The 23,916-nt window shown below is 38.5% G+C and overlaps 1 long non-coding RNA gene across 1 annotated transcript; it reads left to right on the forward strand.

Annotated features, from left to right (window-relative positions):
• Window positions 1-14,099: 14,099 nt before the first annotated feature.
• LOC112486865 (uncharacterized) lies at window positions 14,100-18,980 on the forward strand. The gene is made up of 4 exons (XR_003049425.1): window positions 14,100-14,152; window positions 16,586-16,654; window positions 16,816-16,851; window positions 18,964-18,980. It is a non-coding gene; the product is annotated as an uncharacterized LOC112486865 (long non-coding RNA).
• The last annotated feature ends 4,936 nt before the right edge of the window (window positions 18,981-23,916 follow it).

Genomic DNA, 23,916 nt, shown 5'->3' on the forward strand with positions numbered 1-23,916 from the left:
ATTAAAATATATATATAAATATGTAAAAAGAAAATGCTAACAAGTCACAACAGGTCTTGCCTCGGCCGTGCACCATCTGTCTGAATTCGCTCAGAATCATGAAACAATCAAAAACCACTCTATGAAAACATCATATCCTTTCTGACCCATATTGTAAAACACGCCGTGTTTCTGGACAGATGTTTCTGTAGTCTGGGTAGCTTTATAGGTGATAAAAACAAAACGCGGGTCATTGACTCGACACCGCATAAAAACCGCTAATCCGTTCCTGACGGTGGAAGCAAAACACACAGTCCCTCAGGCCTCAGACACCAGGAGGATAACCAGCCTAAATATACGTCAATGTACCTCCCTCCCTCACCCCACACCCTCTGCTAGGTAAGTACTGAAAGTGACACCTTTGAAGGAGTCTCATGCAGTATTTGGGACGTCCCGCTGTAGTCACTTAAAAAGGACAAGTTGCTTAATGAAAGAGCACATGCTCACATCTGGGGGCCCGTGAGCACGCCCACAACTGCAAGTGTGTGATGCTATTTTGAGTGTTCTCCGAAGTCCTTTGATTACTCTACCAGTTCCACTTGCAGCCACACTACTCAGTAATTTAGTACTCTTCCTGTTATCATAATAAGGGACTTTCCCCCCCAAGAACATGGAAGTGTTCTACACCAACTGGAGGCTGGTGGTACGGGGGAGAGAACGGGGGGGATGCACAGGTGGTATCCATGTGTGTCCGTTTGTGTGGCTAATGTGTTTGGAAAGCGAGCGCGCACAGGACAGTTAAAGTTAATTTTATGACGTAGGACATGCTATATGTAACTACATATAGATGAAATGCAATTTACCTTTAACTTTCACTTCATGATTTGCTTTATTTTGTGCTTATCGTAAGACTTCATGATTTGCTTTATTTTGTGCTTAACGTAAGAGATAGATAGATAGATAGATAGATAGATGGATGGATGGATGGATGGATGGATGGATGGATGGATGGATCGATAGATAGATAGACGGATGGACGGATGGATAGATGGATGGATGGATGGATGGATAGATACTGTAGATAGATAGATAGATAGATAGATAGATAGATAGATAGATAGATAGATAGATAGATAGATAGATAGATAGATAGATAAATGGATGGATAGATGGATGGATAGACGGATGGATGGATGGATGGACAGATGTATGGATAGATGGATATATATTCCTTCCCCACCACTCATTATTTCACCTTCCTCTCCCCCAGTGAGGAGTTGAACCGTTTAATAGCTCAAAGGAGTCTTTGAGTCCTTTTTTGAATTATGTGTTTGTATACTAAAAGGATGAGATCTAGCTCACTAAAACACCGGAGCACGGACAAGCAGTACGTCAGTGTTCCTTTTTGAAGTTGTATTATTATTATAATTGAAAGAGAAAATGTGTTCATGAAAAGTTTTGCTCATAGAAGTCATTTAAAAACAAGCTACTTCTTCATCTGTTTTCTGTCAAACAAAACTGCAGTAGGACCTCGACATTTGGCAGTCCCACGTTGCTTTTCACACATTTTTTGCGAGCTAACTGTCATTCACTTATGGTGCCACAAGTGATCCAATCATGTATCTGAGCACTGAGTAATTGAATTTATTTAACATTTATGACAATAGCTCTGGCCGTCCTCTTGTTTCTGCGATGTCCCCATGATTACCAAGACGGCTCACAGACTATGCATCCTGTCAAACCTGCGCTCTGTTCCTCATGTTAATGGGATGCAGTGATGTGTGTGACGGCCTGATATTACTCTGTGGCGCTAATGTGCTAGAGAGTGAATCATTAGGTGTTGGCTGTGACATTTAATCCAGTGGTACGCTCCACTTGTTCTCTTATGCTTTCTTGAGTCCACCCTTCATCATTAAGGGTACAGTGCGAGACTGAAGTTAACTTGCAGAGAATACAATTGTTTAGTGAAGTAGAAGTTAACGGTTACCAAACTTTTTTTTTGGCCACGCACCCAACTGGAATGACATACCTCCAATTCTTCACCGCTTTAAAAAAAAAAAAAGAATTCCAATGGAATATGGTACGCGTGTACCACTGCTTGAATGATAACAAGCCTCCAGTCACTAAGTGGCAGCAACTCATACAGTGGTTTGTACAGATCAAGTTTTCAATAGTATTTTAATTCGCGGGGTGTGGGTTGGAGGAGGTGCGGGGTGAAAACATTTCTGTCCTCAAGGGGGGGCATGACAGGAAATAATTCAGAACCACTGCTTTAAAGGAACCATACGTTAATGTTTTTTTTTTAAAGAACATTAAACATTTTCACACACAACTTTCCTTTAATTACAAATTGTATACTTACAAGACACTTTAAGGATATATTTAGAAAATCGAGTCGGAATAAACCTTTAAACTTTTTTTTTGTCTTTGTTAAATATTGAAAAGTAAAATGTGTTGATTCCAATAGCCATGCATTTGTAACGTAATTGTCACATTTTTTTTAAATTATAGATAACAGCCAATGCATGACAATCTTCTTTGTACACACACACACTAAAAAAGAAACCACTGTGGTTTATTTTGAACTGCCACGCTTGTAATTTACCAGCAGGTTCAGAAACCTGCTAATGTGTGAGTTAGAGTCTCTCCCTCCCTCGGGCTCCTCGACCTCCTATCATCATCTGCTCACCACAATTACAGATGCACACAGGCGACACTGATGTGGTAAACTGAACCCACACGGATGAAAAAGTAAAAGTTCAAACACAATGAAACGGGGAAGAACAATGTTGGTGTAAAAAAAGTTTTATACTACATTCTTGACTAAAAATGTAACACTTAATGTGACTTAATGTGCAACGAAGAGTAAGATAATTAAAAAAGGGATTTGTAACACACATATTATTACTCATCTAGATAGAACTTTTTTTTTCTTTCATACTTCAGCGGCCCCCAACCTTTTTTCCCTTTTTACCAAGGACCGGTCACCTGGTATCGGTCGTTACTGCGGACCAGTAATTTTCAAAATAAAACATCTTTTAAACTTTATTCTGTTACTATCGAAGTCTAACCTATTGTTTTACCAAATGACCTACGGACCAGCAACGTTCCCGAAACTGGGCGTTGGGGACAAAATGACCTACGGACCAGCACCGGTCCCGAAACTGGGCGTTGGGGACCCCTGCTTTAGATCAATGTTCGTCAAACTAGGGGGCGCAAGGAGGTCGAAGCTGGAAGATAAGAAAAAAAAATCTAATTTTTTTTAACTATTTGTCCTGAATCATACAGAATCATACAATTTCAACAAAAGTTTTAGTGCTGAAAACTCAAAATGCACAATTCATAGCTGTGCTCCAGCTGACAGTATCACTGTATATCGTATTTTCTGTTTTTACAGATTTATTTTTGGGTTACAGTTTTACAGCGTATGCGGACAACTGCCCTGTTTTTACGAGCCTAAAAGAAAAAGCTGAATAAAAAGGGCATGTTGTAATTATGTGAATCAGAACATACAGTAGCTGACATTCCTTAGTCGTGCTCATGTGTCAAAATGACACATTTATTTATAAAGGAATTTTTTGGTGATGTCATTTAAATAAAATCCACAAAGTCTTACAATATTTACAAAAACTACTACTACAAGACATCCAACAAGTAGAATACTGAGTAGGATTTCCTCAATTTGCCGGGACGTAAGAACTACTTGTACACAACTAGTTGCTCAGTTACTCAGCACTTTGTGGTAAACTCTGTAAATGATATAACTGTTTGAAGAACTCGAACTCGATCCTCAGCGCAACATAGCATTAAAATAGAATGCAGTAAATACTACGGTAACTACTGTAATACTAGTCGCCACGTGGGCTCAGAACTAGAAGACCATTCAGATTATTATTATTAAAAGTTGCAAAATTCAGCTTTACGATGGTGTCAGGGCAGACTAGTAGTTATAGCATAGGATGCTTGGGTTTTTGCATTGGATTGCATAGCGAGGGGTCCACTGAAATGTATATAAAATAACAACTTGACTTTAGCCACATTCCATTTTCGCAATACTGGAACACTTGTTTCCTAAGTTCTTAAACTGAAAGTTGTAGCTGCCATACCATCCTTGCCCACGCAGCACGATGACTAATGGGTTGTGCTGCGTGGGCAGAGATGCTGCGGCGGTTCAAATGCATGTCTATTCATGGAGAGCAGGTGGATGTTTTAAATATCCAGGGACACGGATAGACACCTACGTGTCCTTTCAAACAAATTCAATCGCAATTAATCTTCTGCGGGAGATCTTCTGAGGAAGCTGAGAAATTTTGATGTAAATAAATACGATTTTATTGATGGTTTACTCTTAGAATCCATTCACACCTTTATCTTTAAATTAATATTTCTATATGTGTATGTGTATGTATGCGTACATACGGTATATATGTGAATATATGTATATATGTATTCACATTGTATTTGTATTTATGGTATATGTGTACTGTATATATGTTTATATGTGTATGTATCTATATTTATATACAGTATCTATATCAATATGTGTATGTAGGCACACCACACACACACATACATTAATATATATATATACATATATACTATAGATATACAGTGTTCCCTCTCTATATTGCGGTTCTCCTTTCGCTTTCTTTCTTTTTTAATCCCATCCCGCAAAACTTTAACAAAATGTATCGCGAAATATAGCAAAAAAAAAAAAAAATAAATAAAAATTAAAAGACATTCTAAAATTATTATACATACAAAAGTTTTGGTTTTAAAAGTGTAGATTCTCATTTTGTGAATTGAGATAAGTCAGTTTACAAACTATCGCTGGTAGCTTTGTTTACCTAGACGAGATAGTACACAGCATACCATTGGCTAATACAATGCGTACTCGGTGTACTATTGGCTAATTGAGCATGCTCTTCTGTTCCTAGCGCTGATTGACTCATGCATCGTAGCATCTCTTAGCATCTAATACAGTCTAGATGGGGTTGATAACAGTGTGGGGGAGGTTCGGAAAGGGTAAAATATAAAGTAACTATCTCGCCTCTACTTTGCGATTTTTCCCATTATCACGGTGGGTCTTGGAACGCAACTACCGCGATTCCTCTTCCTCTTGAATCAACACTCAAAACTCAAGCTCAAACAGGACCTCAAGTCAAGCCTCCGTATAGTGTTGCATTTTTTTCCCCCTTCACTGCAGTATATTCTGTGGGTTCTTGGATTTCTTTTTCGCTGCCTTAATCCTATATTGACTTTCCTTTCAGACCTTTGACTCTGTTTTATCCTGGTATTGTGTAGCGGCCACTGCGTCCCCAGTCTTAAACAGTGTGCGGCAGGCTAAAGTGGCACATTGGTCTGCTGACATGAAAGGACAGTGTCAGAGCACTTGTCTATTTTCTCTTGTTCTAGACACCCAGGGATTTATGTCATCCCTCTATTTATTGGACTGTGGTGGGCGTCTCGGCTGTGTAATTATGAGGTCTGCTGCTCTTATTGGTTTATATGTGCAGTGCGGCCAGACGCTACAAAGGGAACCAGATGGAGAGCTTATTCAGTTATTTCTTGACTGCTAATATAGACGGCCCTGCACTCTAAACACTATATAAGTTGATGAGACCTGGTGTGCCTATACCGAGGTAAAGTGCTTTATACCTCAATGTTGTCCTTCAAAAAGTGCTACAAAAACCAGGCCTAGAATTAGATTTTATTCAGATAAAACCAAGTTAGGAGGCATGGCAGTGAACTGAGAATGGGTCAGCATGAATTTCCTGGCCGGACTTTGGTTTAGACTGAACAGAAGGCCACAGAAACTGGGCTTAACAATGTCACAACAAAACCATACCCTGATTAATATTGCAAAGAAGACAGAGACACTTTGTAATAAATTTACAAATACATTTACAGATTTATACATCCGTGGCGCTTTGGCCCAGAGGCAATGTCTCTGTCAGTGGTGTGGAACCCCTGGATTCATCTCCTGGGCAAGTTGGAATCCCGGTTAGGGCGGTTGGTACCTTCTAGTGGACTCACCACCCGCAGGAAGGTTTAGGGGGGTTAGGGTTGGTTAGATTGAAATGAGAGGAAATGGAGTTCAAGATTATGATTCCAATAAAGCTAACCTTTAAGATTTGTTTCTGTTAGGAATGTCCGGAATTAACTTTTTGCAGATATCCGATATGCTGATGTTGTCCAAACACTTAAATCTCGATACCGATATGAACCGATACCGATATAGGCCTGGTAATATTAATTTATTTATCTGTACAAACCCCTGTATGAGTATAAAATTATTTAAATGAGCTGAAATGCTGCCATCTAGTGACTTTTACTTTAATATACAGCCATTTATCCCCAAAACTATTTTTAGGGCACATGTCATTTGGCGAAACCCAGGCATTGCAAAAAAACCCCGATAACGATTCTTAAGAACCAAAAATGCAATGCAATGCAATGTAGTGTAATGTCTACAAGGAGTTCTCTATTTATGACGTTGTCCTCCTACGGAGTTTCGTGGTTACAGCGTCGTCTCCATAAATTTATGAAAACAAGTCTTAAAACAAATCATTCAGATTAATCACAAATAAAAACACATGCATCAAACTGCTGGTACTTGTTTTTCTATTCCAGCAAAATAGAGAAAAAGGGTTTTTTGTTATATAAAGCCAAGACAATTTATCTTGATCAATCATGATAAGTACCAATCGTGATTAATCACGATTAATCGAGCTATCCTACGATTAATCAAATCTCGCTAAAAAAAACTCATTCATAATTAGGTTCCATGTACATGTCTTCGCTAGGGGTTAAAACGTTATTGTGCTGTGGCTTCAAACATGTTTGTTACTGTTCGTTTTTGTTTTAACAAGCCGCCACTTCTACACCCACGCTAGTGGCCAAACCACAGGCGTCCCATAGTATAGCTCAAGACAGCAGACACAGAGCTGTCGTATTAATAAAACAAAAGCTAACTTTTTAAATCCACACAATTTTAGCGGAGTATGTTCCATTAAGGAATCTGTGTTATTGTATATTGTATTTGCAATATTTGAATAGTACTTCCAAAAACGCTTCAGCTGTTTTCTACAAGACAAAAACTAAAACCTAAAATGACTTTATTTTAAAGACCCTTGTTGAATAAATGACACTAAGTTGTATGTTTTATCCTCAGGGGCAGAAAGGAGACGCGGGTGTTGCTGGAGCGCCCGGTGCCCCGGTAAGTTGGTACTGATTATCTGTATGTACTGTACCTGTATGTTTGAGAGAGGGCTAAGAGTTTATATATTCATATGTCACATGTTAGACGGCGAGGTTATTCTGAAATTACCAGGCTAAAATGATCTTGAAACCATATATTTATGTACATATACATATGTATATATACATATAAATACACATATATATGTATATGTCATTCAGGAAATTAATCCTTGAATATAAGGAATGAAACTACATATCTAAAAATGTAATATATTAACACATAATATGCAGTATATATAAATGAATATATTTTGACCTATGTGAACGTGTATACTTTATATATGGAAAACTGATTAAATGCATTCAGCTTTACGGTATGATATGATTTGATTCTTACAGTATCTGGTCACTACTACAAACTATAGTATTATATATATATATACATATATATATATATTTTTTCTTTTAAATGCTAATGTTTTATCGGCACTCCCTTTGCGATCTACTGGTACTGTAGGTACCAATGCACTTACTGACCACCCCTGGTAAAGAGGTTTAAAAGGGTTAAAAGTATACCCTGTGTACTGCTCTATCAATGCAGAGAAATCAAACAGTGATTAAACTGTAAGTAAACCCGAGGACTAGGCAGAAGCCCATTTCTTACTTACTCAGCATTTTTTTGACAATACTTTTTCACGCCCTCGGTTTTTAACCACCTCATAAAAATGCCAAAAGGAACTCCAAACAAGACGTGACCGTGAGAGCAACTCATTGCTGCCTCTGCACACTGTTGCGGCGCAGACACATATACACACACACGGCACGTTTGCGTTGCAGTTATCTTTCTGAAAGCATTTACACCCACGGAATACAAAAACACAGCCCTCCCGTTTTGGGCCTAGCTGATGTTGACACATTGAGAAACCAAAACTCCGAATGCATGTTTTATTGTTCGCTATTCCGCATCGTCTCTGTCCCTAATTGCCCTGTAACAATTTTTCCTACACCTAATAAATCCCGGCTGGCAGCAAACTACCCTGCCATTCAGCATCTGCAGAAGAGCTCAACACAGCTTATCTTCATTTTTTGTGAGGCAAATAGGCAAACACTATTTTGTCCTTTTTGTTATATTTATTGATATATTGTTTCTCTTTGCACATTTATTAGAGAAAGCAGCTCTGGCTGCTTATAGCTAACATGTATTTATTACCAATAACTTCCTCGTGGATTTGATGTAAATGAATGTACCATATTTTGCGGAATATAATTTGCACGTTTTTTCATACTTTGGCTGCATTTGCGATGTATGTATTAAAATATATAAAATATATATATTCACATTAACAGCTGTGAAAGGGCACTCTAGGCTTGCGTACCAGTATCTGCTACTCCCGTACACTGAGAGCCACTAGAGGGCACTCTAGGCTTGTGTACCAGTATCTGCTACTCCAGTACACTGAGCCACTAGAGGGCACTCTAGGCTTGCGTACCAGTATCTGCTACTCCCATAACACAGAAAATGTACATGTTCGTGATTTTCAGACTGACAGCTAGAGGACAATGTTGTGACTTATACTCCGACTTATGTATGTTTTTTCCTTCGTTATTATGCGTATGGCGCGACTTACAGTCCGGAAAATATGGTACACCACGTCTTGTTAGAAGGTTACAGAACATTTGTGTGTCTACAAGGGGTTTTCGACTAACGTACATCAGAATTCCGTTCCTACCGTGCGCCATAACTTGAATTTCGCCGTAAGTCGAAACTCTGTATATGCTGTACATAAGTACTAATGTCTTCTAGTTTAAATGACCTCATAATTGACTCGGCCTGTTTAGTTGAAGACAACGCTGATATACTGGCAGGAATTGAAGAAAGACGCTCACAAAGATCTTCTTCAACAGCTCTGATTATCATTCATTCTTAGTTTCCATAGCCATCTGCTGCCACCTAGCAGAAGAGTATTGGATTGACACACACTAATTAACACCTGGAAGGTTTTAAAGGTGTCATTAATTGTTTTGTTACAAAAAAAAACCCACAGTGTCATACAATTTGGTTCTGTCACGTAAATCTCGACGTAACATAAGTAACTTTTGTATTTTTTTTTTGTCTCTCTCTTGTCCCTAGGGAGTTGCTGGAATCTCGACGTAACATAAGTAACTTTTGTCTGTATCTTTTTGTTTATCTCTCTTGTCCCTAGGGAGCTGCTGGCCAAGTCGGCCCCAGAGGACCTCCGGTACATACACATTTAAGCACAAGAGTGTTATGAGTTCACCTGCACCACTGTGATTCATGAGTTCCACTCGGTCTTTTTCAGGGATATCTCGGGTCACCTGGTCCTCCGGGTCAACCGGGAATGAAGGTAATGTGCCACAAGGACTGACACATTTGTGTCAAATAGATTAGCATTTATCTTTCAGAGATCAACAATGTCTGCTGGATGTTTCGATCAGGCATTCTGCATGGATATTACCGTATTTTCTGGACTATAAGTCACACTTTTTTTCATCCTTTTGCTGGGTTTGCGACTCAGGTGCAACTTAATTTCACGTGCGTTATTTTCACAACGACAGCCGCTAGAGGGCTCTCTAAGGCTTGCGTACCAGGATCTGCTACTCCTGTACCACTGAAAATGTGCACGTTTTTTATTTTCACACTGACAGCCACTAGAGGGCATGCTACGTATCTGACTGGTGTGACTTGTACTCCACAACAACTTGTTGTTGTTTTTTTTCTTCATTATGCATTCTTTGGCTGGTGCAACTTATAATCCTGAAAATATGATACATATTTGACATTATTTTACATATTTTACATTTTTTTATCACTTAATTATTGATCATTATTGGCTTTTTTTGTAAATAAAAATTGCCAGTTTTAAGCCAATTAAAACACCAGGAGAAAAAAAATGTCAAATGCAAACTTACAGAGCGTTACAATAGCCGAGAAGGAACATTGTTTCGACTAGTGTAAAAAAAAAAAAATACTAAAAATGCCCATTAACGTTATCAAAATTCTGAGCTATGCTAGCAGGTTTTTTGTTTGTGTATTAAAAAATGCAAAACAATTATTGATGCCTGTTCCCACAAGTTACCTGTGCAGTGACAGGTAGATTTTTTGCACTTGTCTTGGAGCGGTGTGGAGAAGCTATGTTAACATCGCTGCCTCTACAGTGGCCTCATAATGAGATCATTAATTTGGCCTGGGATCCGAAGGAGTCCGTTTGATTTATTTAGCCGAGCCATTAAAGTGATGAGTGGCTGTTAATTTACAGCCAGAGTTAGGTCAGTGTGTGTGTGCGCGCGCGTGTGTGTGAGGTTACGGCTTCACACATCATAAAGGTACCCCCTCTGGTAAACAAGATTACGCACAGTGAGATAGAATTACAGCCACGCATGGATATACACACCCCTGCTTGCTGATGACTGGGCAAGGTGGCGATTCCTCTGCTGCCCTCTCGTGGACATAAACCGACATTACATGTATTAGGAACGTAGGAAAGTGAACAGAAACATTTCTCTCTCTCTCTCTCTTTCTCTCTCTCTATATATACGTATATATCATATATATACTGTACAGGTAATGAAAACGTCAACAGGGCAAACTTAGTTTCAGGATAAGAATTAGTGTCCTGTTAAAGTAATGGTCGTGGTGGGCATTAAAGTTGATAAGATGAAGGTTAAGGCAATACATTACATGTGTGAGTGTCCTTATAACTACGAAGAGAGAGGTGGAGTGTGCCTTTGTGTGTGTGTTTGTGTATGTGTGTGGACCTGTGCCATCTAATTTCTCCTACGGCAGCCTGCAGACTAAGCCGTCATGCACTCCGTCACATCTAACCCCAAGCGATGTGTCTGCCTCCTTCATCTAATTCTCTCCCTTGTCTCTCCCTCTCTCTCTCTCTCTCTCTCATTTCCTTTCTTTCTCATCCTTCCATTTTTTTTTTCTCGACCACCGCTTTTCTCATCTATGCTTCAAAAATCCTTACTTCATGCAGGGACTCCAGGGGCCCCGGGGGCCACCCGGACCAACTGGCCAAGACGGTCCCAAGGTCTGTATGCTATAATTGTTATGCAAATGATCTGCCCTCCCTGAGCTCTGAGATAGAGGCTGGGCTCGTCTGATGTTTGGCACTCCCGGCCTCGTCTCTTAATGTTAATGTGAAGGAAACTGCCGTGAGCGTGCAACTTCTTAAGATTATAGTGTATTTGTTTGTCACTATTTGATGAGTACCATGCTAACAAGGTTCACCAGGCTGACAAGGGTTCTTAATATTTAGACTGCCATTGTGTAAAAATACACTTTCCTCGTCTCCGTCTCCGGGCCATCTCTGCTCTTTCTACTATAAATATTAAAAAAATAAAATAGTTGTTTTAATGGGTATCCCTTAATACAAAGGATAATCCTTACAGTTTTTTTTTTTTTTTTTTTTTACTGTACTTCTGTGAGGCAGTGTGACTCACATGAATGCCTTAAGAAAGACGTCTAAAATTAATCAACCAAGACTTGGATATTGAAATTCAAATTGATTTGGATTTAAAACCCCTTCAGCTTGAATTTATTTTGTGTTCAATGGCTTCAGCCTTTGTCTCTTCCAAGATTGCACAAGGACATAACGATATTTTGCCTGACCTTGAAATGCATGTAACACAGCACGAAGCACAATGTGGAAGTAGAGACACAATTGAAGGATCAGCTTTCTCTCATTAATACACAGTTATTGAGTGATGAACATTATGGATACATTTGCTTATGTCCGCGCCCACTTGTTGTGGCTGGACCAGTACAATCACAACACATTTATCTATAAATAACAATAAGTCAATTTTTTTCCTCTTTGTTTTCATGCAAAGAAGTACAAGTATATTAGCATTGAACCCCCTAGCGGGCCGATGTTGGCCCACAGGCCCTATGTTTGACACCCCTGATCTAGGACATAAAAACACCCGGAACACACGTGTCCGACATACGCTTGGGAGCTATGATGGAGGCATGAAGTTCCCAAAAAAAAAAAACACAACCAAAAAAAGCAAATGCAGCATAATCCAATGTATGGTGTGTAAACACAAATATAAACAACGCTGTCTTCTGCATATAGCGTCGTGCGAACCAGTTAATCGAGGACCCCTGTATTTAATCATCAAAGCAGCCAGTACTATCAAAACAGATCAATTTAAAAACGGTGCTATTAAACACTTTCAAATAATCATTTAGTAAATGTAGTTCTTCTTATAACTGTACCTTAATTAGTTGATTCATTAACAATGATGAATATGACTTTCAAGGCCTTAGAATATATAGTACAATGATGGTACATTTCTATATTTTTAACAGATTTGATTCATTAATCATCACTAATTATTGCATCTTTAGCAAACAGTAATGCTGAAGATGAAGACCTTGAATATTGGCCAATACTACCAGGTCTTATCTCTGCATGTGTCATTGTCTATAAGTCTCTTGAAGAACTGTTGGTTTGTTTCTATAGGAACCTCCCTTTCAGAAGATACTTCCTTTTACCTTTGTACGAAAAAAAAAAATCTTTGAATTTATTTATTTTTTAAACAACTTTTCTCCTCCCAGAGTCAAATCTTTGTTTCATGCCTTTTTCAGTCACCGCTTTCACATCATAAATTACATAAATAAATTCAAAAAAAAAAAAAAGTGCTCTGTGTTGTGTTCACACCTGCTCGTGCACCTGAGCATCCGCTCTGCTCATTAAATCCCTGCAGAAGTTCAAACAGCGTGCGATCCATCTGTGGTAGACTATGTATAAAACAAACACACACACACACACACACACACACAGACACAGTGTGTGTCAGTTACCCGCTGAGGATGCCTTGGCCTAATTATACTATAAGCAAATATTAAGGTTACTGAAAACATCTCGTGTTTCAGTGTAACGCTACACTTATTATATTTTTTAAACAAGTCTGTTCTTCTAACCACTGGAATGAACTGCAATTATAATTTAAATGTGTGGATTTAAACGACTTAATTAAATTAAAAACACACATTTTACACTTTTTTTTTTAAATAAAATGCAAAAATATTGCAAAAACACTGTGTAATTATAAAATAAAACAGCCATATCTTAAATTCTTTGGTGATTTCATTCTCAAAACATCATTAAAAATTTTTTTTAACACACATATTTGACAAAAGCCAGTTATAATTTATTAGGATTATTTACGGTATTTTCATTTTCTTTCAACTTATGCAAATTACAGGAGCACAGTACGGTGTCGAAAGATTAATATTGAGCAAATGCAAGGCTTAAAAAAGGGCAAAATTCTAAATTATATTCTTAATTTGTTTTTTTTTTTAGTTTCCAGCCTGGTGACTTTAGGCAAAACCTGATTAGATTAGATAGGATTAAAGTGAATTGATTGCACATTGGGAAAATGATATGATGCAACAAGAAAAAGGGACAGGGAATGACACAAAGGGGAGAAAAAAAATGAATAAAAAAAGATTAAAAAGTCAATATGTAGTCAAGTATAAATCAAAATAAAAATACCAGATATTATTGAAGATTTAATGTATATTTCCTTCAATATTTATGAATATGTATGTAATTATTCCATACAGATAAATAAAAATGCGATGACCGTTGCAGCTGCTTGTATTGTTGTGATATTGCACAAGAAGCAGAATGTGTTGCACTGGTTATGATTTGTTCTACTTGTTGTATTTGCTGCGCATTAAATAAAAAACAGCAAAATCAAAACAGAAAGCAATTTGGAGGGTAACATGAAAGACAAACTGGAAATGAAACAGTACTCAGGACTAATTGCTGTTTTAGCACAATGCCAAATACTAACAAACTAAAAACCAAATAACTAAAATTGTGGTTTTGAAGTCTCTTGGGGGCAAATCATGTATTATTATTATTATGTTTTCATACAGGGGAAGTGTGGAGATCCTGGTGTGGTTGGGACTGTTGGTCCACCAGGTGAGAAGGTGAGTACATCAGATAATGTAACTTCTATGTGTACATTTTCTTCTTCTACTTTGTTTTTTTTTCCTCTCACTGCCATGTCCCAATAATAGTCCCAAAAATATATGTTCAAAAGCAACACCAATGTTTCTTTGTTGTGTTCAAAGATTAGTTCAAGTCATTTTTATTTGTATCGTCAACTACTCAAAAATGTTGGGCTACGATTGTCCTAAGCTCGCAATCATTGAAAAATTGTCTTGAGGCTTAAAGAACCCTACAAGGAACTGACCTAATTTAAAAATATTATTTTAAAAACAATCCCTGTTTCATATTTATTTTGCATCAGCTGATTCTGTTTTGCTTATATATGGTGAGTGAGAGAGAGAGAGAGAGAGAGTAATTGTTTATTTCATATAATGGACTGAAAGCAGAAGCAGAGCTAATGCCAACTAGCCAGAAAATAAATGCCATGGTACAAGGTAACAATGCTAACACAAAATCTCATTCACAAAAATCACATCTTGTTCTCTGCACTGGAGGTCATGATGCAAACCCTACACTTTCTGTTACACCACTCAGTATTTTTGAACAAATTCAACCTCCGTTAGTCAGTCGACATATGTAACTTTTGTTTCAACGAGATTTTCTTTTTTCTTACACAAGAGACATTCATCTTCACCTAACATTTTTTTATGTACAAAAGCGTTGTGTTGGGAGAGATTCGGGCATATGGGGACAGGCACTTGGAGGGCAACTTTTTGGGTCTTCTGGATAAATTAGCCAGTTCACTTATATCGCTGAGTAAATTTACGTTAGTAATGCTAAACGCGAGTGTAAGTGGAAACAGTGCCGTCAACTGTGCGTTTTCAGATATGGAGTAAACTTTAAAAAAAACCTATGCACGCAGTGCGCAACGGAGTTAATAGATAATGCTCTAAAACGAAATAAAAAAAATTAAATATTATGAATTATATTATAAACCAGGGCTGTAATCAACCTAAGAAAGTGTAAGTCGACTAAGGCCGTAAAATCTCGACTAACTAGGGGGCGCAGTGCTTGGTCGCATTCCCCGTCTAAATTAATTATAAATGAACATAAAGGCCAGTAGTGTATTTGCTTTATATTAAATCGGTTTGACCTGATCATTTATTAAACAAACCAGATCAAGCTCATATGATGTATTGCATCTGTGCCCTGCCTTTTCAGTTGAGAATTCACTTAATGTTATTTTCTAGTACTTGCAACTTTGCAAGTACTCTGCAGCACTCCTCCCATTAATATGGAAATGTTCATTGTAAATTTATTGTAGTAATCTGTAGCACAAATTTTCAACCTTTTATTTGTTTATTTATTTTAAATTTTTTATGTCATCCTTCTATTTTTCCTGTCTATTTCCTCACATCTTGACACCGTATTATTTTTCCTGCCTGCTGTGTGAATCGTGCTGGTGTGACGGCTACACTTGTAACGCTTCTTGCTTTTAATTGACATGTTGATAAGGAATCACGTCCATAAATGTCAACCACTGTAATATTAGGAAGTCTTAACACCAGGGCTTATCTTTGACGTGCGCTTTAGTGACCGAGTGCCTTGGTTTGTCTGAAGGAACATCCTTCAAAGCAGACCTCGTCTTGGGTTTTTGGGAATGATTTAATAACTTGCTTGAAAAGGTTTCACTTGAGCATCTTTATTGGTTTAGTCTTGCCTGGTTAATCTTTTTTTTTTCTGCAGCAGCAGGGAATAAAATCAACAACTGAGAAAAATTGTTTTGTTAGGCACTGTTTTTATTGCCTTCCGTGACAACCCCTGCCCCTCCCACGCACAGAGATTAAAAAAACACACTCTTTATTCGAGCAAATTTATTCAGACACAGTGCATTTCTTAGCCTCTGACCCTAACCTTAACTCTTACAAACAAGTTTTATATTGCCAGGGGCAACCATGTTGCAGCGGATCCGCTGTTAACGCAAGAGTAGCTATACCAGGAGGACACACAAACGCACCCATTCTTAGCACTGATAATGATCGATAACGTCATAAAAATCTTTTGGCAAAATGTCATCCAAATGATCCGAAGGAAGTCTTTGTTGAATCTAACAGAGCAGTTCAAACAACACAAGCACAACCCACAATCCACTGGGCCTTGGTACGTTTGAGTGACGTGCGGGACACAAACATGGAAAAAGACCATGAGAAAGAACAAATACAACCATGGCTCCATATTGGTGAAGGGCTTCAGAATGAACTCCGTCCACCAACACCTTGACCTTGTTTATTTTTGGAACAGCTATTATTTTTTTATAAATACATTTAATCTGCCTGATGAAAATTTTTATGCTCTATAGAACAATTCAGTTCAGAAAATCTTCAGAGAGCTGCTTATTGCCACAAAAACTTAAAAAGAGAGCTGCTTATTGCCACAAAAACTTTAAAAATTGTCAAAAATTGTCTCTCCAGGGCTCGGCAGGGGAGCCAGGTGTTCCCGGGTCGCCAGGCATGGGGTTGCCTGGTTTCAAAGGTCATAAGGTCAGAAATGAACATGAAATTAATAGGTTTAATGAGTAATGATATGCTATCATAAAATCTACCTCTGAACACAAAGGTGCCACTGTATAAGTTATACATACAAACGTCACATTGTCATTTTAAAACTCAAAGATTTTTATTTTGTTCCATGTTGTTTTCAGGGCGACGATGGCGAGAAAGGACCTAAAGGAGATCAGGTACTATTATTTATACAGTAAAAACCAGAACAGACATGTTTGCCGTTACTGAGCAACCACTCAACAAATGAGAATCTCTAAGTCTCTAGTCTTCCCAGTCAATGTGCTATGAGAGTTAAGTCTGATTTCTGAAGAATAAAAACTAGTTGACCATCTAAGGATTTCCGACAAGTAGTTCTAACTTTATGAACGTAAGCAGCTATCTTTACGGTTGCTTTAGAGTAGGACTGTGAACTGGTATGTGCATGGGCCATTTGGTACTGGGCTGCAGTAAAATAATTAACAATTGACTTAACTGCTTAAAACTAGAGATGTCCAATATTAGCATAATTATGTAATATCTCTAAGAATCTTGATCCGTGTTTCGTCTGATAACGAAAACCCAAACGCAATACCACTACCCCGCTTTATCGGTATCAGTTGATTTCGGACTCGGAAGTCAAGTCTTTGGACAATATCGGCATATCAAATATTGGCAAAAAGTTATTATTAGACATCCCTATGCCTTAAAATCACATAATTTCCAATGACGTTCATTTAAAGTTAACATCACATTTTTCACAATAATATGATTTTCAGTCACAAAACAAACAGAATGAAGTCTAGAGGATGCATTATTTGAAAAGTATCAATTGTTACCAATCCTTCAACCATCCATCAGCGTAGTGCAAGCAGCCTTTTTTGAAATTTCTCTTCTTTATCCTTTGGTATCCATTGCTAATCTGTTCTGAAATTCAAATGCATTTGCTGCACTGGCTCTAATTTATTATCCCGGCCTTAAGGTTCAGTAATGTCAGATGTTTTTAAGCCTTAGCTGCAGCTGCTATGAGTCAGTGTATCCCAAGGTGTTGATGATGCTGCGAGCTGTTTTATTGGGTGGGAGGCAGACGAAGAGAAAATCTATAAACAGCAGAGCTGTGCATCTTTGCCTTAAAAGAAAACTTAATTTGCACATTGATATATGGACTTCAATAATATTCAGAGGGGAAAAAAAAAAAAAAACTTCAGTATTGACTGCCTTTTTCCTCCTCACCTGTGGAAAGAAACAGACCGCATATTTAAAGAAATTGCATACATTTGTTATTGATTAATTTATTATAGCATATATTTTCTCAGCAATACCTTGACAGAGGCGATGCCTTGAGTATACACGAGCAGCCCATTTGGCAAGACGTGCACATATTATTGTTCTTAGCTCACAGTGTGTGATTAAACTGAAGGTGAGCCACAAATGTTTTGAAGTTTAGCAAGCTCTAATTGGTCTGTTATTCTCTAGTCTGTTCAAAGTCCAAAAAGTGCTTTGAAACTACTTAAGTTACACTTACTAGAAAGTGACGGGCCATCTTAAAGATGAATGATCAAAGAAAAGCTGATTTAATTAAATTGATTATGGGTTTTTTTTTACTGATCTTAGTGGGGAAATTCTCATGTGGATTTATGAAAAGCTGGTGCAACAGCGATCTGCTGGCATATTTTCACTTTTATGACCACTGATTAAAGTGAAGGAAGAAAAAAAAAAGTGTATCAGATGATGAGAGCTGCAACCATATTCGTGATTCAGCAAAGCTAAAAGCATGGCGTTACACTGACTTACATCAGCTGCTCTTCTCCTACCATTGCAAATGTGGAATAAATCAGGAGTTAACAGTCAAAGCATGGTATGGATGATCCGCTTCAGTTGCTCACTTGTATATGTGCCGATGAGAAAAAAGAAAAAAAAAAAGAAAAGAAAAACAGTGCAAAGGCTCAGAGGAGCAAGGAAAAGATGAGCAGTAGGTTAGGGTGCAGCAGGATGCAGTTGCAAAGCCACGTGTGCGAGATAAAAAGTCAGGTTTGTTAAAGGTCACTGTTAGCCATTTCCAGTTCCCTCTCTCCCCGGGTTTTCTCTTATTGGCTGCTAGTGGTAATCATGACCTTTTCTTCTGCTCACACACTCGCAGAATGAAGACATGGACCAGCACACATAACTAACATTGACACACTGCCGTTATGTCTCTGAGTGGGCACAACCTCAAGCAAACACACACTCACGTACACTAAGAGAGACACCCACACACACACAGACTTAAACAAACTCCAACCTTCAGTTAATCTTGATTCATGTCTCTGCAGGGGCAGAGAGGCAGAGATGGAGAGCCTGGAATTCCTGGTCTGCCGGTGAGTCAATGCATTCTTTTTCCACTGGGTGGCAGTGACGCTCGACTTACTGAAGGTTTAACAGTTATATAGAGATTGAAAGCAGCTACAGAAAACCAAAAAAAAAAAGTCCCCACAAGGGCATGATGGTAAGAGACTATTAAATGCAGTACTCATTTAAACTAGAGCTAAATTTAGCCTGTGATAGACACGGTTTGTTCTATAGTAATTTTCAGATGAAATAGAGTCAGAAAAAAAACCCCTTGTTTTGATCTTTAAAATTCAAAGTGTTTAGAGTTTATCATGATTATTTCAACAAAATAAAACATAATAATTTGTCATTTCTCATGGACACATCATAAAATTGTGTTGGCTTAACCCATTCCTGGAGAGCACTGGTTGCTTTCAGAATTACCCAGCGGACCTTGCTCAACTCACAACACACAGATGGCCAAGGCAGGACACGCCGCCTAGGCCAGCTGTGTGACGCAATCCTCTGATAACAATCCCTGAACTCCTTACTGCTCAGTTCTGGGACAGCAGTGCAGAAAAAAAAAAAAAAAATACAAACGGCAGATAAAAGAAAAAAAAAAAAAAAAAAAACGAACGGCAGATAAAAAAGTAGACCAATAAAACACAAACTGGGAAAAAGAAAATGTTAGCTTTGGACAATAAATCAGGTAAATACTCGTCTGAAAAAGTCAGCTTTCACAAGGGGCGATACAGGAGACTGGACCTGAACTAATTGGATCCGAAGGTTCCTCTGCCCTTAAGGCACAGCTACCAGTGGCTTTAGGGTTTAGCCACAACCCCAAGAAGCATTTAAGGGTCGTATTTTCATGTTTCTAAATCTTTTTTCACTAACAGTAAAACATTTTTGCAGACGCTATTGCAAACAATCAATATGAACAGACACCTGGGGAACATTAAGGCAGTCCCTGAGGGGCTGAAGAAAGGGAAGCAGTTCAAGGGCTTATGTTGGAAACAAATTTTGCATTTCGAAATGATGTAAGTTTAATCGTTTATGAACATTGAACTAATTCATGTTTGAGAATCCTCAAATTGAGAGCATTGTCAAAAGTTATTGGGAAAATCATTTTGAACGTCTTGGGTGCGAGGTAGAATTGGATTTTAGCAGAGAAGCTAATTTGACTTATTTGGCATAATTATCCTTATTGATATCATTCCCAGCATAAGTAATTGGTAAGGAAGGAGTGTAGGGTTTTCAAGCTGATGTAGTTGATGAAACCATGATCCGAAAGACAGGCTTTTAAATGGATATTTTTTAATTGAAACAACACAAAAGGACCTGAATCAATTGCTAAGTATCTATTACCGAGGCATTGATCTTAAGGCGTGTGGGCAGGGATTGCACAAGGAATTTAATCAAGAGTTGTGAGCGTGGTTTCTGTGTGTGCATGCAATAAAATCTATATCACATTACATACAGAGTGAAATGTGTTTTCTAATAACACAGATAAATGCACTGTAATGTTCTCAGTATTGGAAACATTTTCTGGATGAGCCAAAGTTGCAGTATACTTTTTAAGCAAAGTTTGATCTGTGCCTGGACAGACCTTTGGATTGAAGGAAGACATTATAGAAATCAGCAGTTTTCAATGTGGGAGAAAAGAGGAATCGTAATTTTTTTTCATTTAATTATAACAATTTGAAAAAACTGCCATAATTATCTGATTCTCAAATTTCAAAATGGTATCTGAACGCACCTCATGTGACAGCTTCATCTTCATCATCTGTGTAGTTTTTGCCTTTTAGCGATGCTAGTGTGTAGCTAGTTATGGTGCCCAAAATGGACAGGTTTTTGATGAGAAGTTTATTATTCCGTGAGAATGCACAGTACAGAAAATACTTTTCTTACGCTAAAGAATTGTAATAATTACTGAATAGTGAATAAAAAAAATAGAAACACATTCTAAAAGTTGATGTTTCTTTACATATTTTGGAGCATTTTTTGGTGGGTCCCCAGTTTGAAACCAATAACTTAAATTGAAAGTGAACCAAAAATGCTTAAGTGCTAGAACCGCTTAAGTGATAACCCAACAAACATGACTGAGCAGAGATTTTTGTTTGATAAAGCCATTTTTGGTTGTGTCGTGAAGAAAAAAAATGTAATAGAATGGAGGACAGGTGGTTATGGATTTTGCATAGAGTCTATAGCTGTGATCGATTCTGATTATGAGGAAGGAGAGTAACTGTAAGCCTTAAATGTATAAGAGTGGAGGAAACTCACAGGTGGATAATGTCCTGCGCAGGAAGTGGAACTTGAGAAAGGTGGGAGATTGTCAAGTGGTGCCAGGGGAGACTGTAGAGTGTGATACTTTTCTCGTTTGGGCTGCTGATGGACAGAGTGACTGATGGATGAGGTCAGACAGGAGGCTCCACGGACGATGATGTCCGCATATGACATTGTAATCAACGGGTAAAGGTAGACAGCAGGTGGAAGCTGGAACAGCGGAGGTCACTACCGGAGAGGAGAGAAATGGAGGTCCGTGTAAACAAGATAAAATACATGTGTTTAAAGGCCAGAGACACGGGTTGAAAGATGGAGTGGCATGAGCTTGCAGCAAAAGCACTCTGGAATCAACCGTGTAACACAGTCGTGGGTGCAGAACAGAGGTGAGGAAGAGAGGGGCGAGGGCGAGTTTGAATGGATGGGGCCGAGCGTCGGGGGTAATGTGTCACAAAAGGACAGCAGCGAGATTGGGGAGACGAGACTTGCGACGATGTATGGGTCTGAGAGAGAGGCAACGCTTAGATTGATACAATTTCACTGAGAATGACCGGGACGAGTATAAGAAAGAAGCAAATTCGAGTAAATTCGTTTTTAATTAGTGTACAAGTCAGAGAGCCCGGGTGGGGAGGGTTTGGACATGATCTGAGCAGAGATAGTGGATATATTGGACAAAGGATGTTAGCGATGGAGCTGCCAGGCAGGGAGAGAAGAAGAACACCAGAGAAGATTTATGGGTGTAGTGAAAGAGAGCATGGAGACGATTGGTTCAACAGTAGAACAGGCAGGAGGTACTGTGCGTGACCCTCTTAGGCAGAACCAGACCTTTTTTTTATCTCCACTGTAGCATTTTGCATTCTCTGTTTGTTGTAGTATTTACTACAGTATAAGACATACAGTATAGCTAAAGTGAAAATGGTTCAGCAACATTAACCACCAAATGATCAAATTTGAGTTATAAGAGAGAGAGAAAAAAACACAATGGGGATACATACTGCAATTTTCCTTGCAATATGTAGTGCAAGTATTTCTCAATAACTGATGTTTCAAATCTTTCAGAGCAGACAATAAAGGGGTTCATTTAGTTCTTCTTCTGACATAAAGGAAGACTGTAGTTGTACTAAAAGGTACTGGATTTTCTACTTGGTGTGGAGTAATGATGCTCTTTTTGTCTTTAGTCTGCATGTGTTTTACTCGTGCCTTTAAACTGAGAAGAGACTAACACGCCGTCAGGGCCAAGGCAGAGCTTCAGGTGTTTTATTAAATTGCTCATATCATAACAGGAACTCCCGACGTTTCTGGCCTCTTTAAGTAAACCACGCACAAAGGCAGACAGAGGTGACTGTGAACTACACTAGGAAAACACTTCAGCCTGGCTGAACAGTACGGGGTAGTGATGGGAGTATGGAATACTTTTGTGAAGTACCGATACCAAGTGATAAATGGAAAAGGCGAATGCGTCACTTCGACATCTTTTAGGGTATCTCACTGCATGCAGGCTTTTGTGCTGCAACACCCCTGGTAATGTCATGTGACCACTGACCAGAAGAGAGCTGTGACTCAATGTCACTAGACATTTTTGTCCCATATGGTAGTAGCAGAAGAGAGCTGTGACTCAATGTCACTGCCCCACTAGACATTTTTCTCCCTTATGGTAGTAATGAAACTATTTAGGTCACAATTTGTAAAAAAAAAAAATGTAATTTTTTTGTGATTAATATCCTATGTTAAATGCATATTAAAGTTGCTAAATGGCGAGGTATTTGAAATGTGTTTTATTGGGTTAAAAAAATCCAGCAAAGCATTGATATTGGGATTGGTTTCGAATAAAAAGCCTTATCAGTATTGAACAGAATTCAGCTTCCGTTTTTGGCATCTCCTCCTTCAGGTCTTATAATTACATTTTCCAGGCAAAAGAGAAGAAGAAACTGGTTGTAGGACAATCACAATGATTTTCACCTTAGAACAAAATTAGGGAAAAGATAAAAGAACAAGTTTAGATAACTGTTCGATGAACCGTGTCCCCCAGATGTAACAAGGCAGAGGATGGTTCGGCATCTGCTATGCAGAGCAGTGAGCCTTGCTCCTCTGAAACCCCTGCTCCAGCCTTTGATATGTAAGCAGAACTTTCTAACCGTCTCTCTTTACTTCTCTCTCTCCTCCCCTTCATCCCCCTCCCAACCCCATTTTTGCTCTCTTTTCTTTTCCTCCATCAGGGTGAAGTGGGACCCAAGGGAAGGAGCGGAGAGGTTTGTCGAATTAGACTTTGCAGTATGAGATATAATCCATTCCGTCTTATTCTGCACCACAGCAAGAGGCCCTGTCAAACCAGCACGGCTGCTGTAGAAGACTTGCAGAACCAATACCTCAAGGCCTGGGAAATGTGGTCCTGCGGGCAGAAATATACATCATAACAGCGCTCATTCCAAAGGGTCATGTGTCTGAAATATCAAACACTTACAATAATGTCTGCAGAATTACTGCCTTTGGAGATTGAGCTACACCCCCTCAATTTACCCAGCCAAATAAATTTAATGTCATACCTTATGTGTGCCAAACTGTTTCACTAAGAAAAACCCAATTAGAACATCTCAATTTAGTTAGAAGAAAATTAAAGTGTGAATGGGAGATATTGTCCGATCCAGCTACATTTGATAATGTCAGCACAGTCATCAGTT

The sequence above is a fragment of the Cynoglossus semilaevis genome, chromosome 3, assembly GCF_000523025.1.
Source record: "Cynoglossus semilaevis isolate Cse_v1.0 chromosome 3, Cse_v1.0, whole genome shotgun sequence".
Taxonomy (NCBI): domain Eukaryota; kingdom Metazoa; phylum Chordata; class Actinopteri; order Pleuronectiformes; family Cynoglossidae; genus Cynoglossus; species Cynoglossus semilaevis.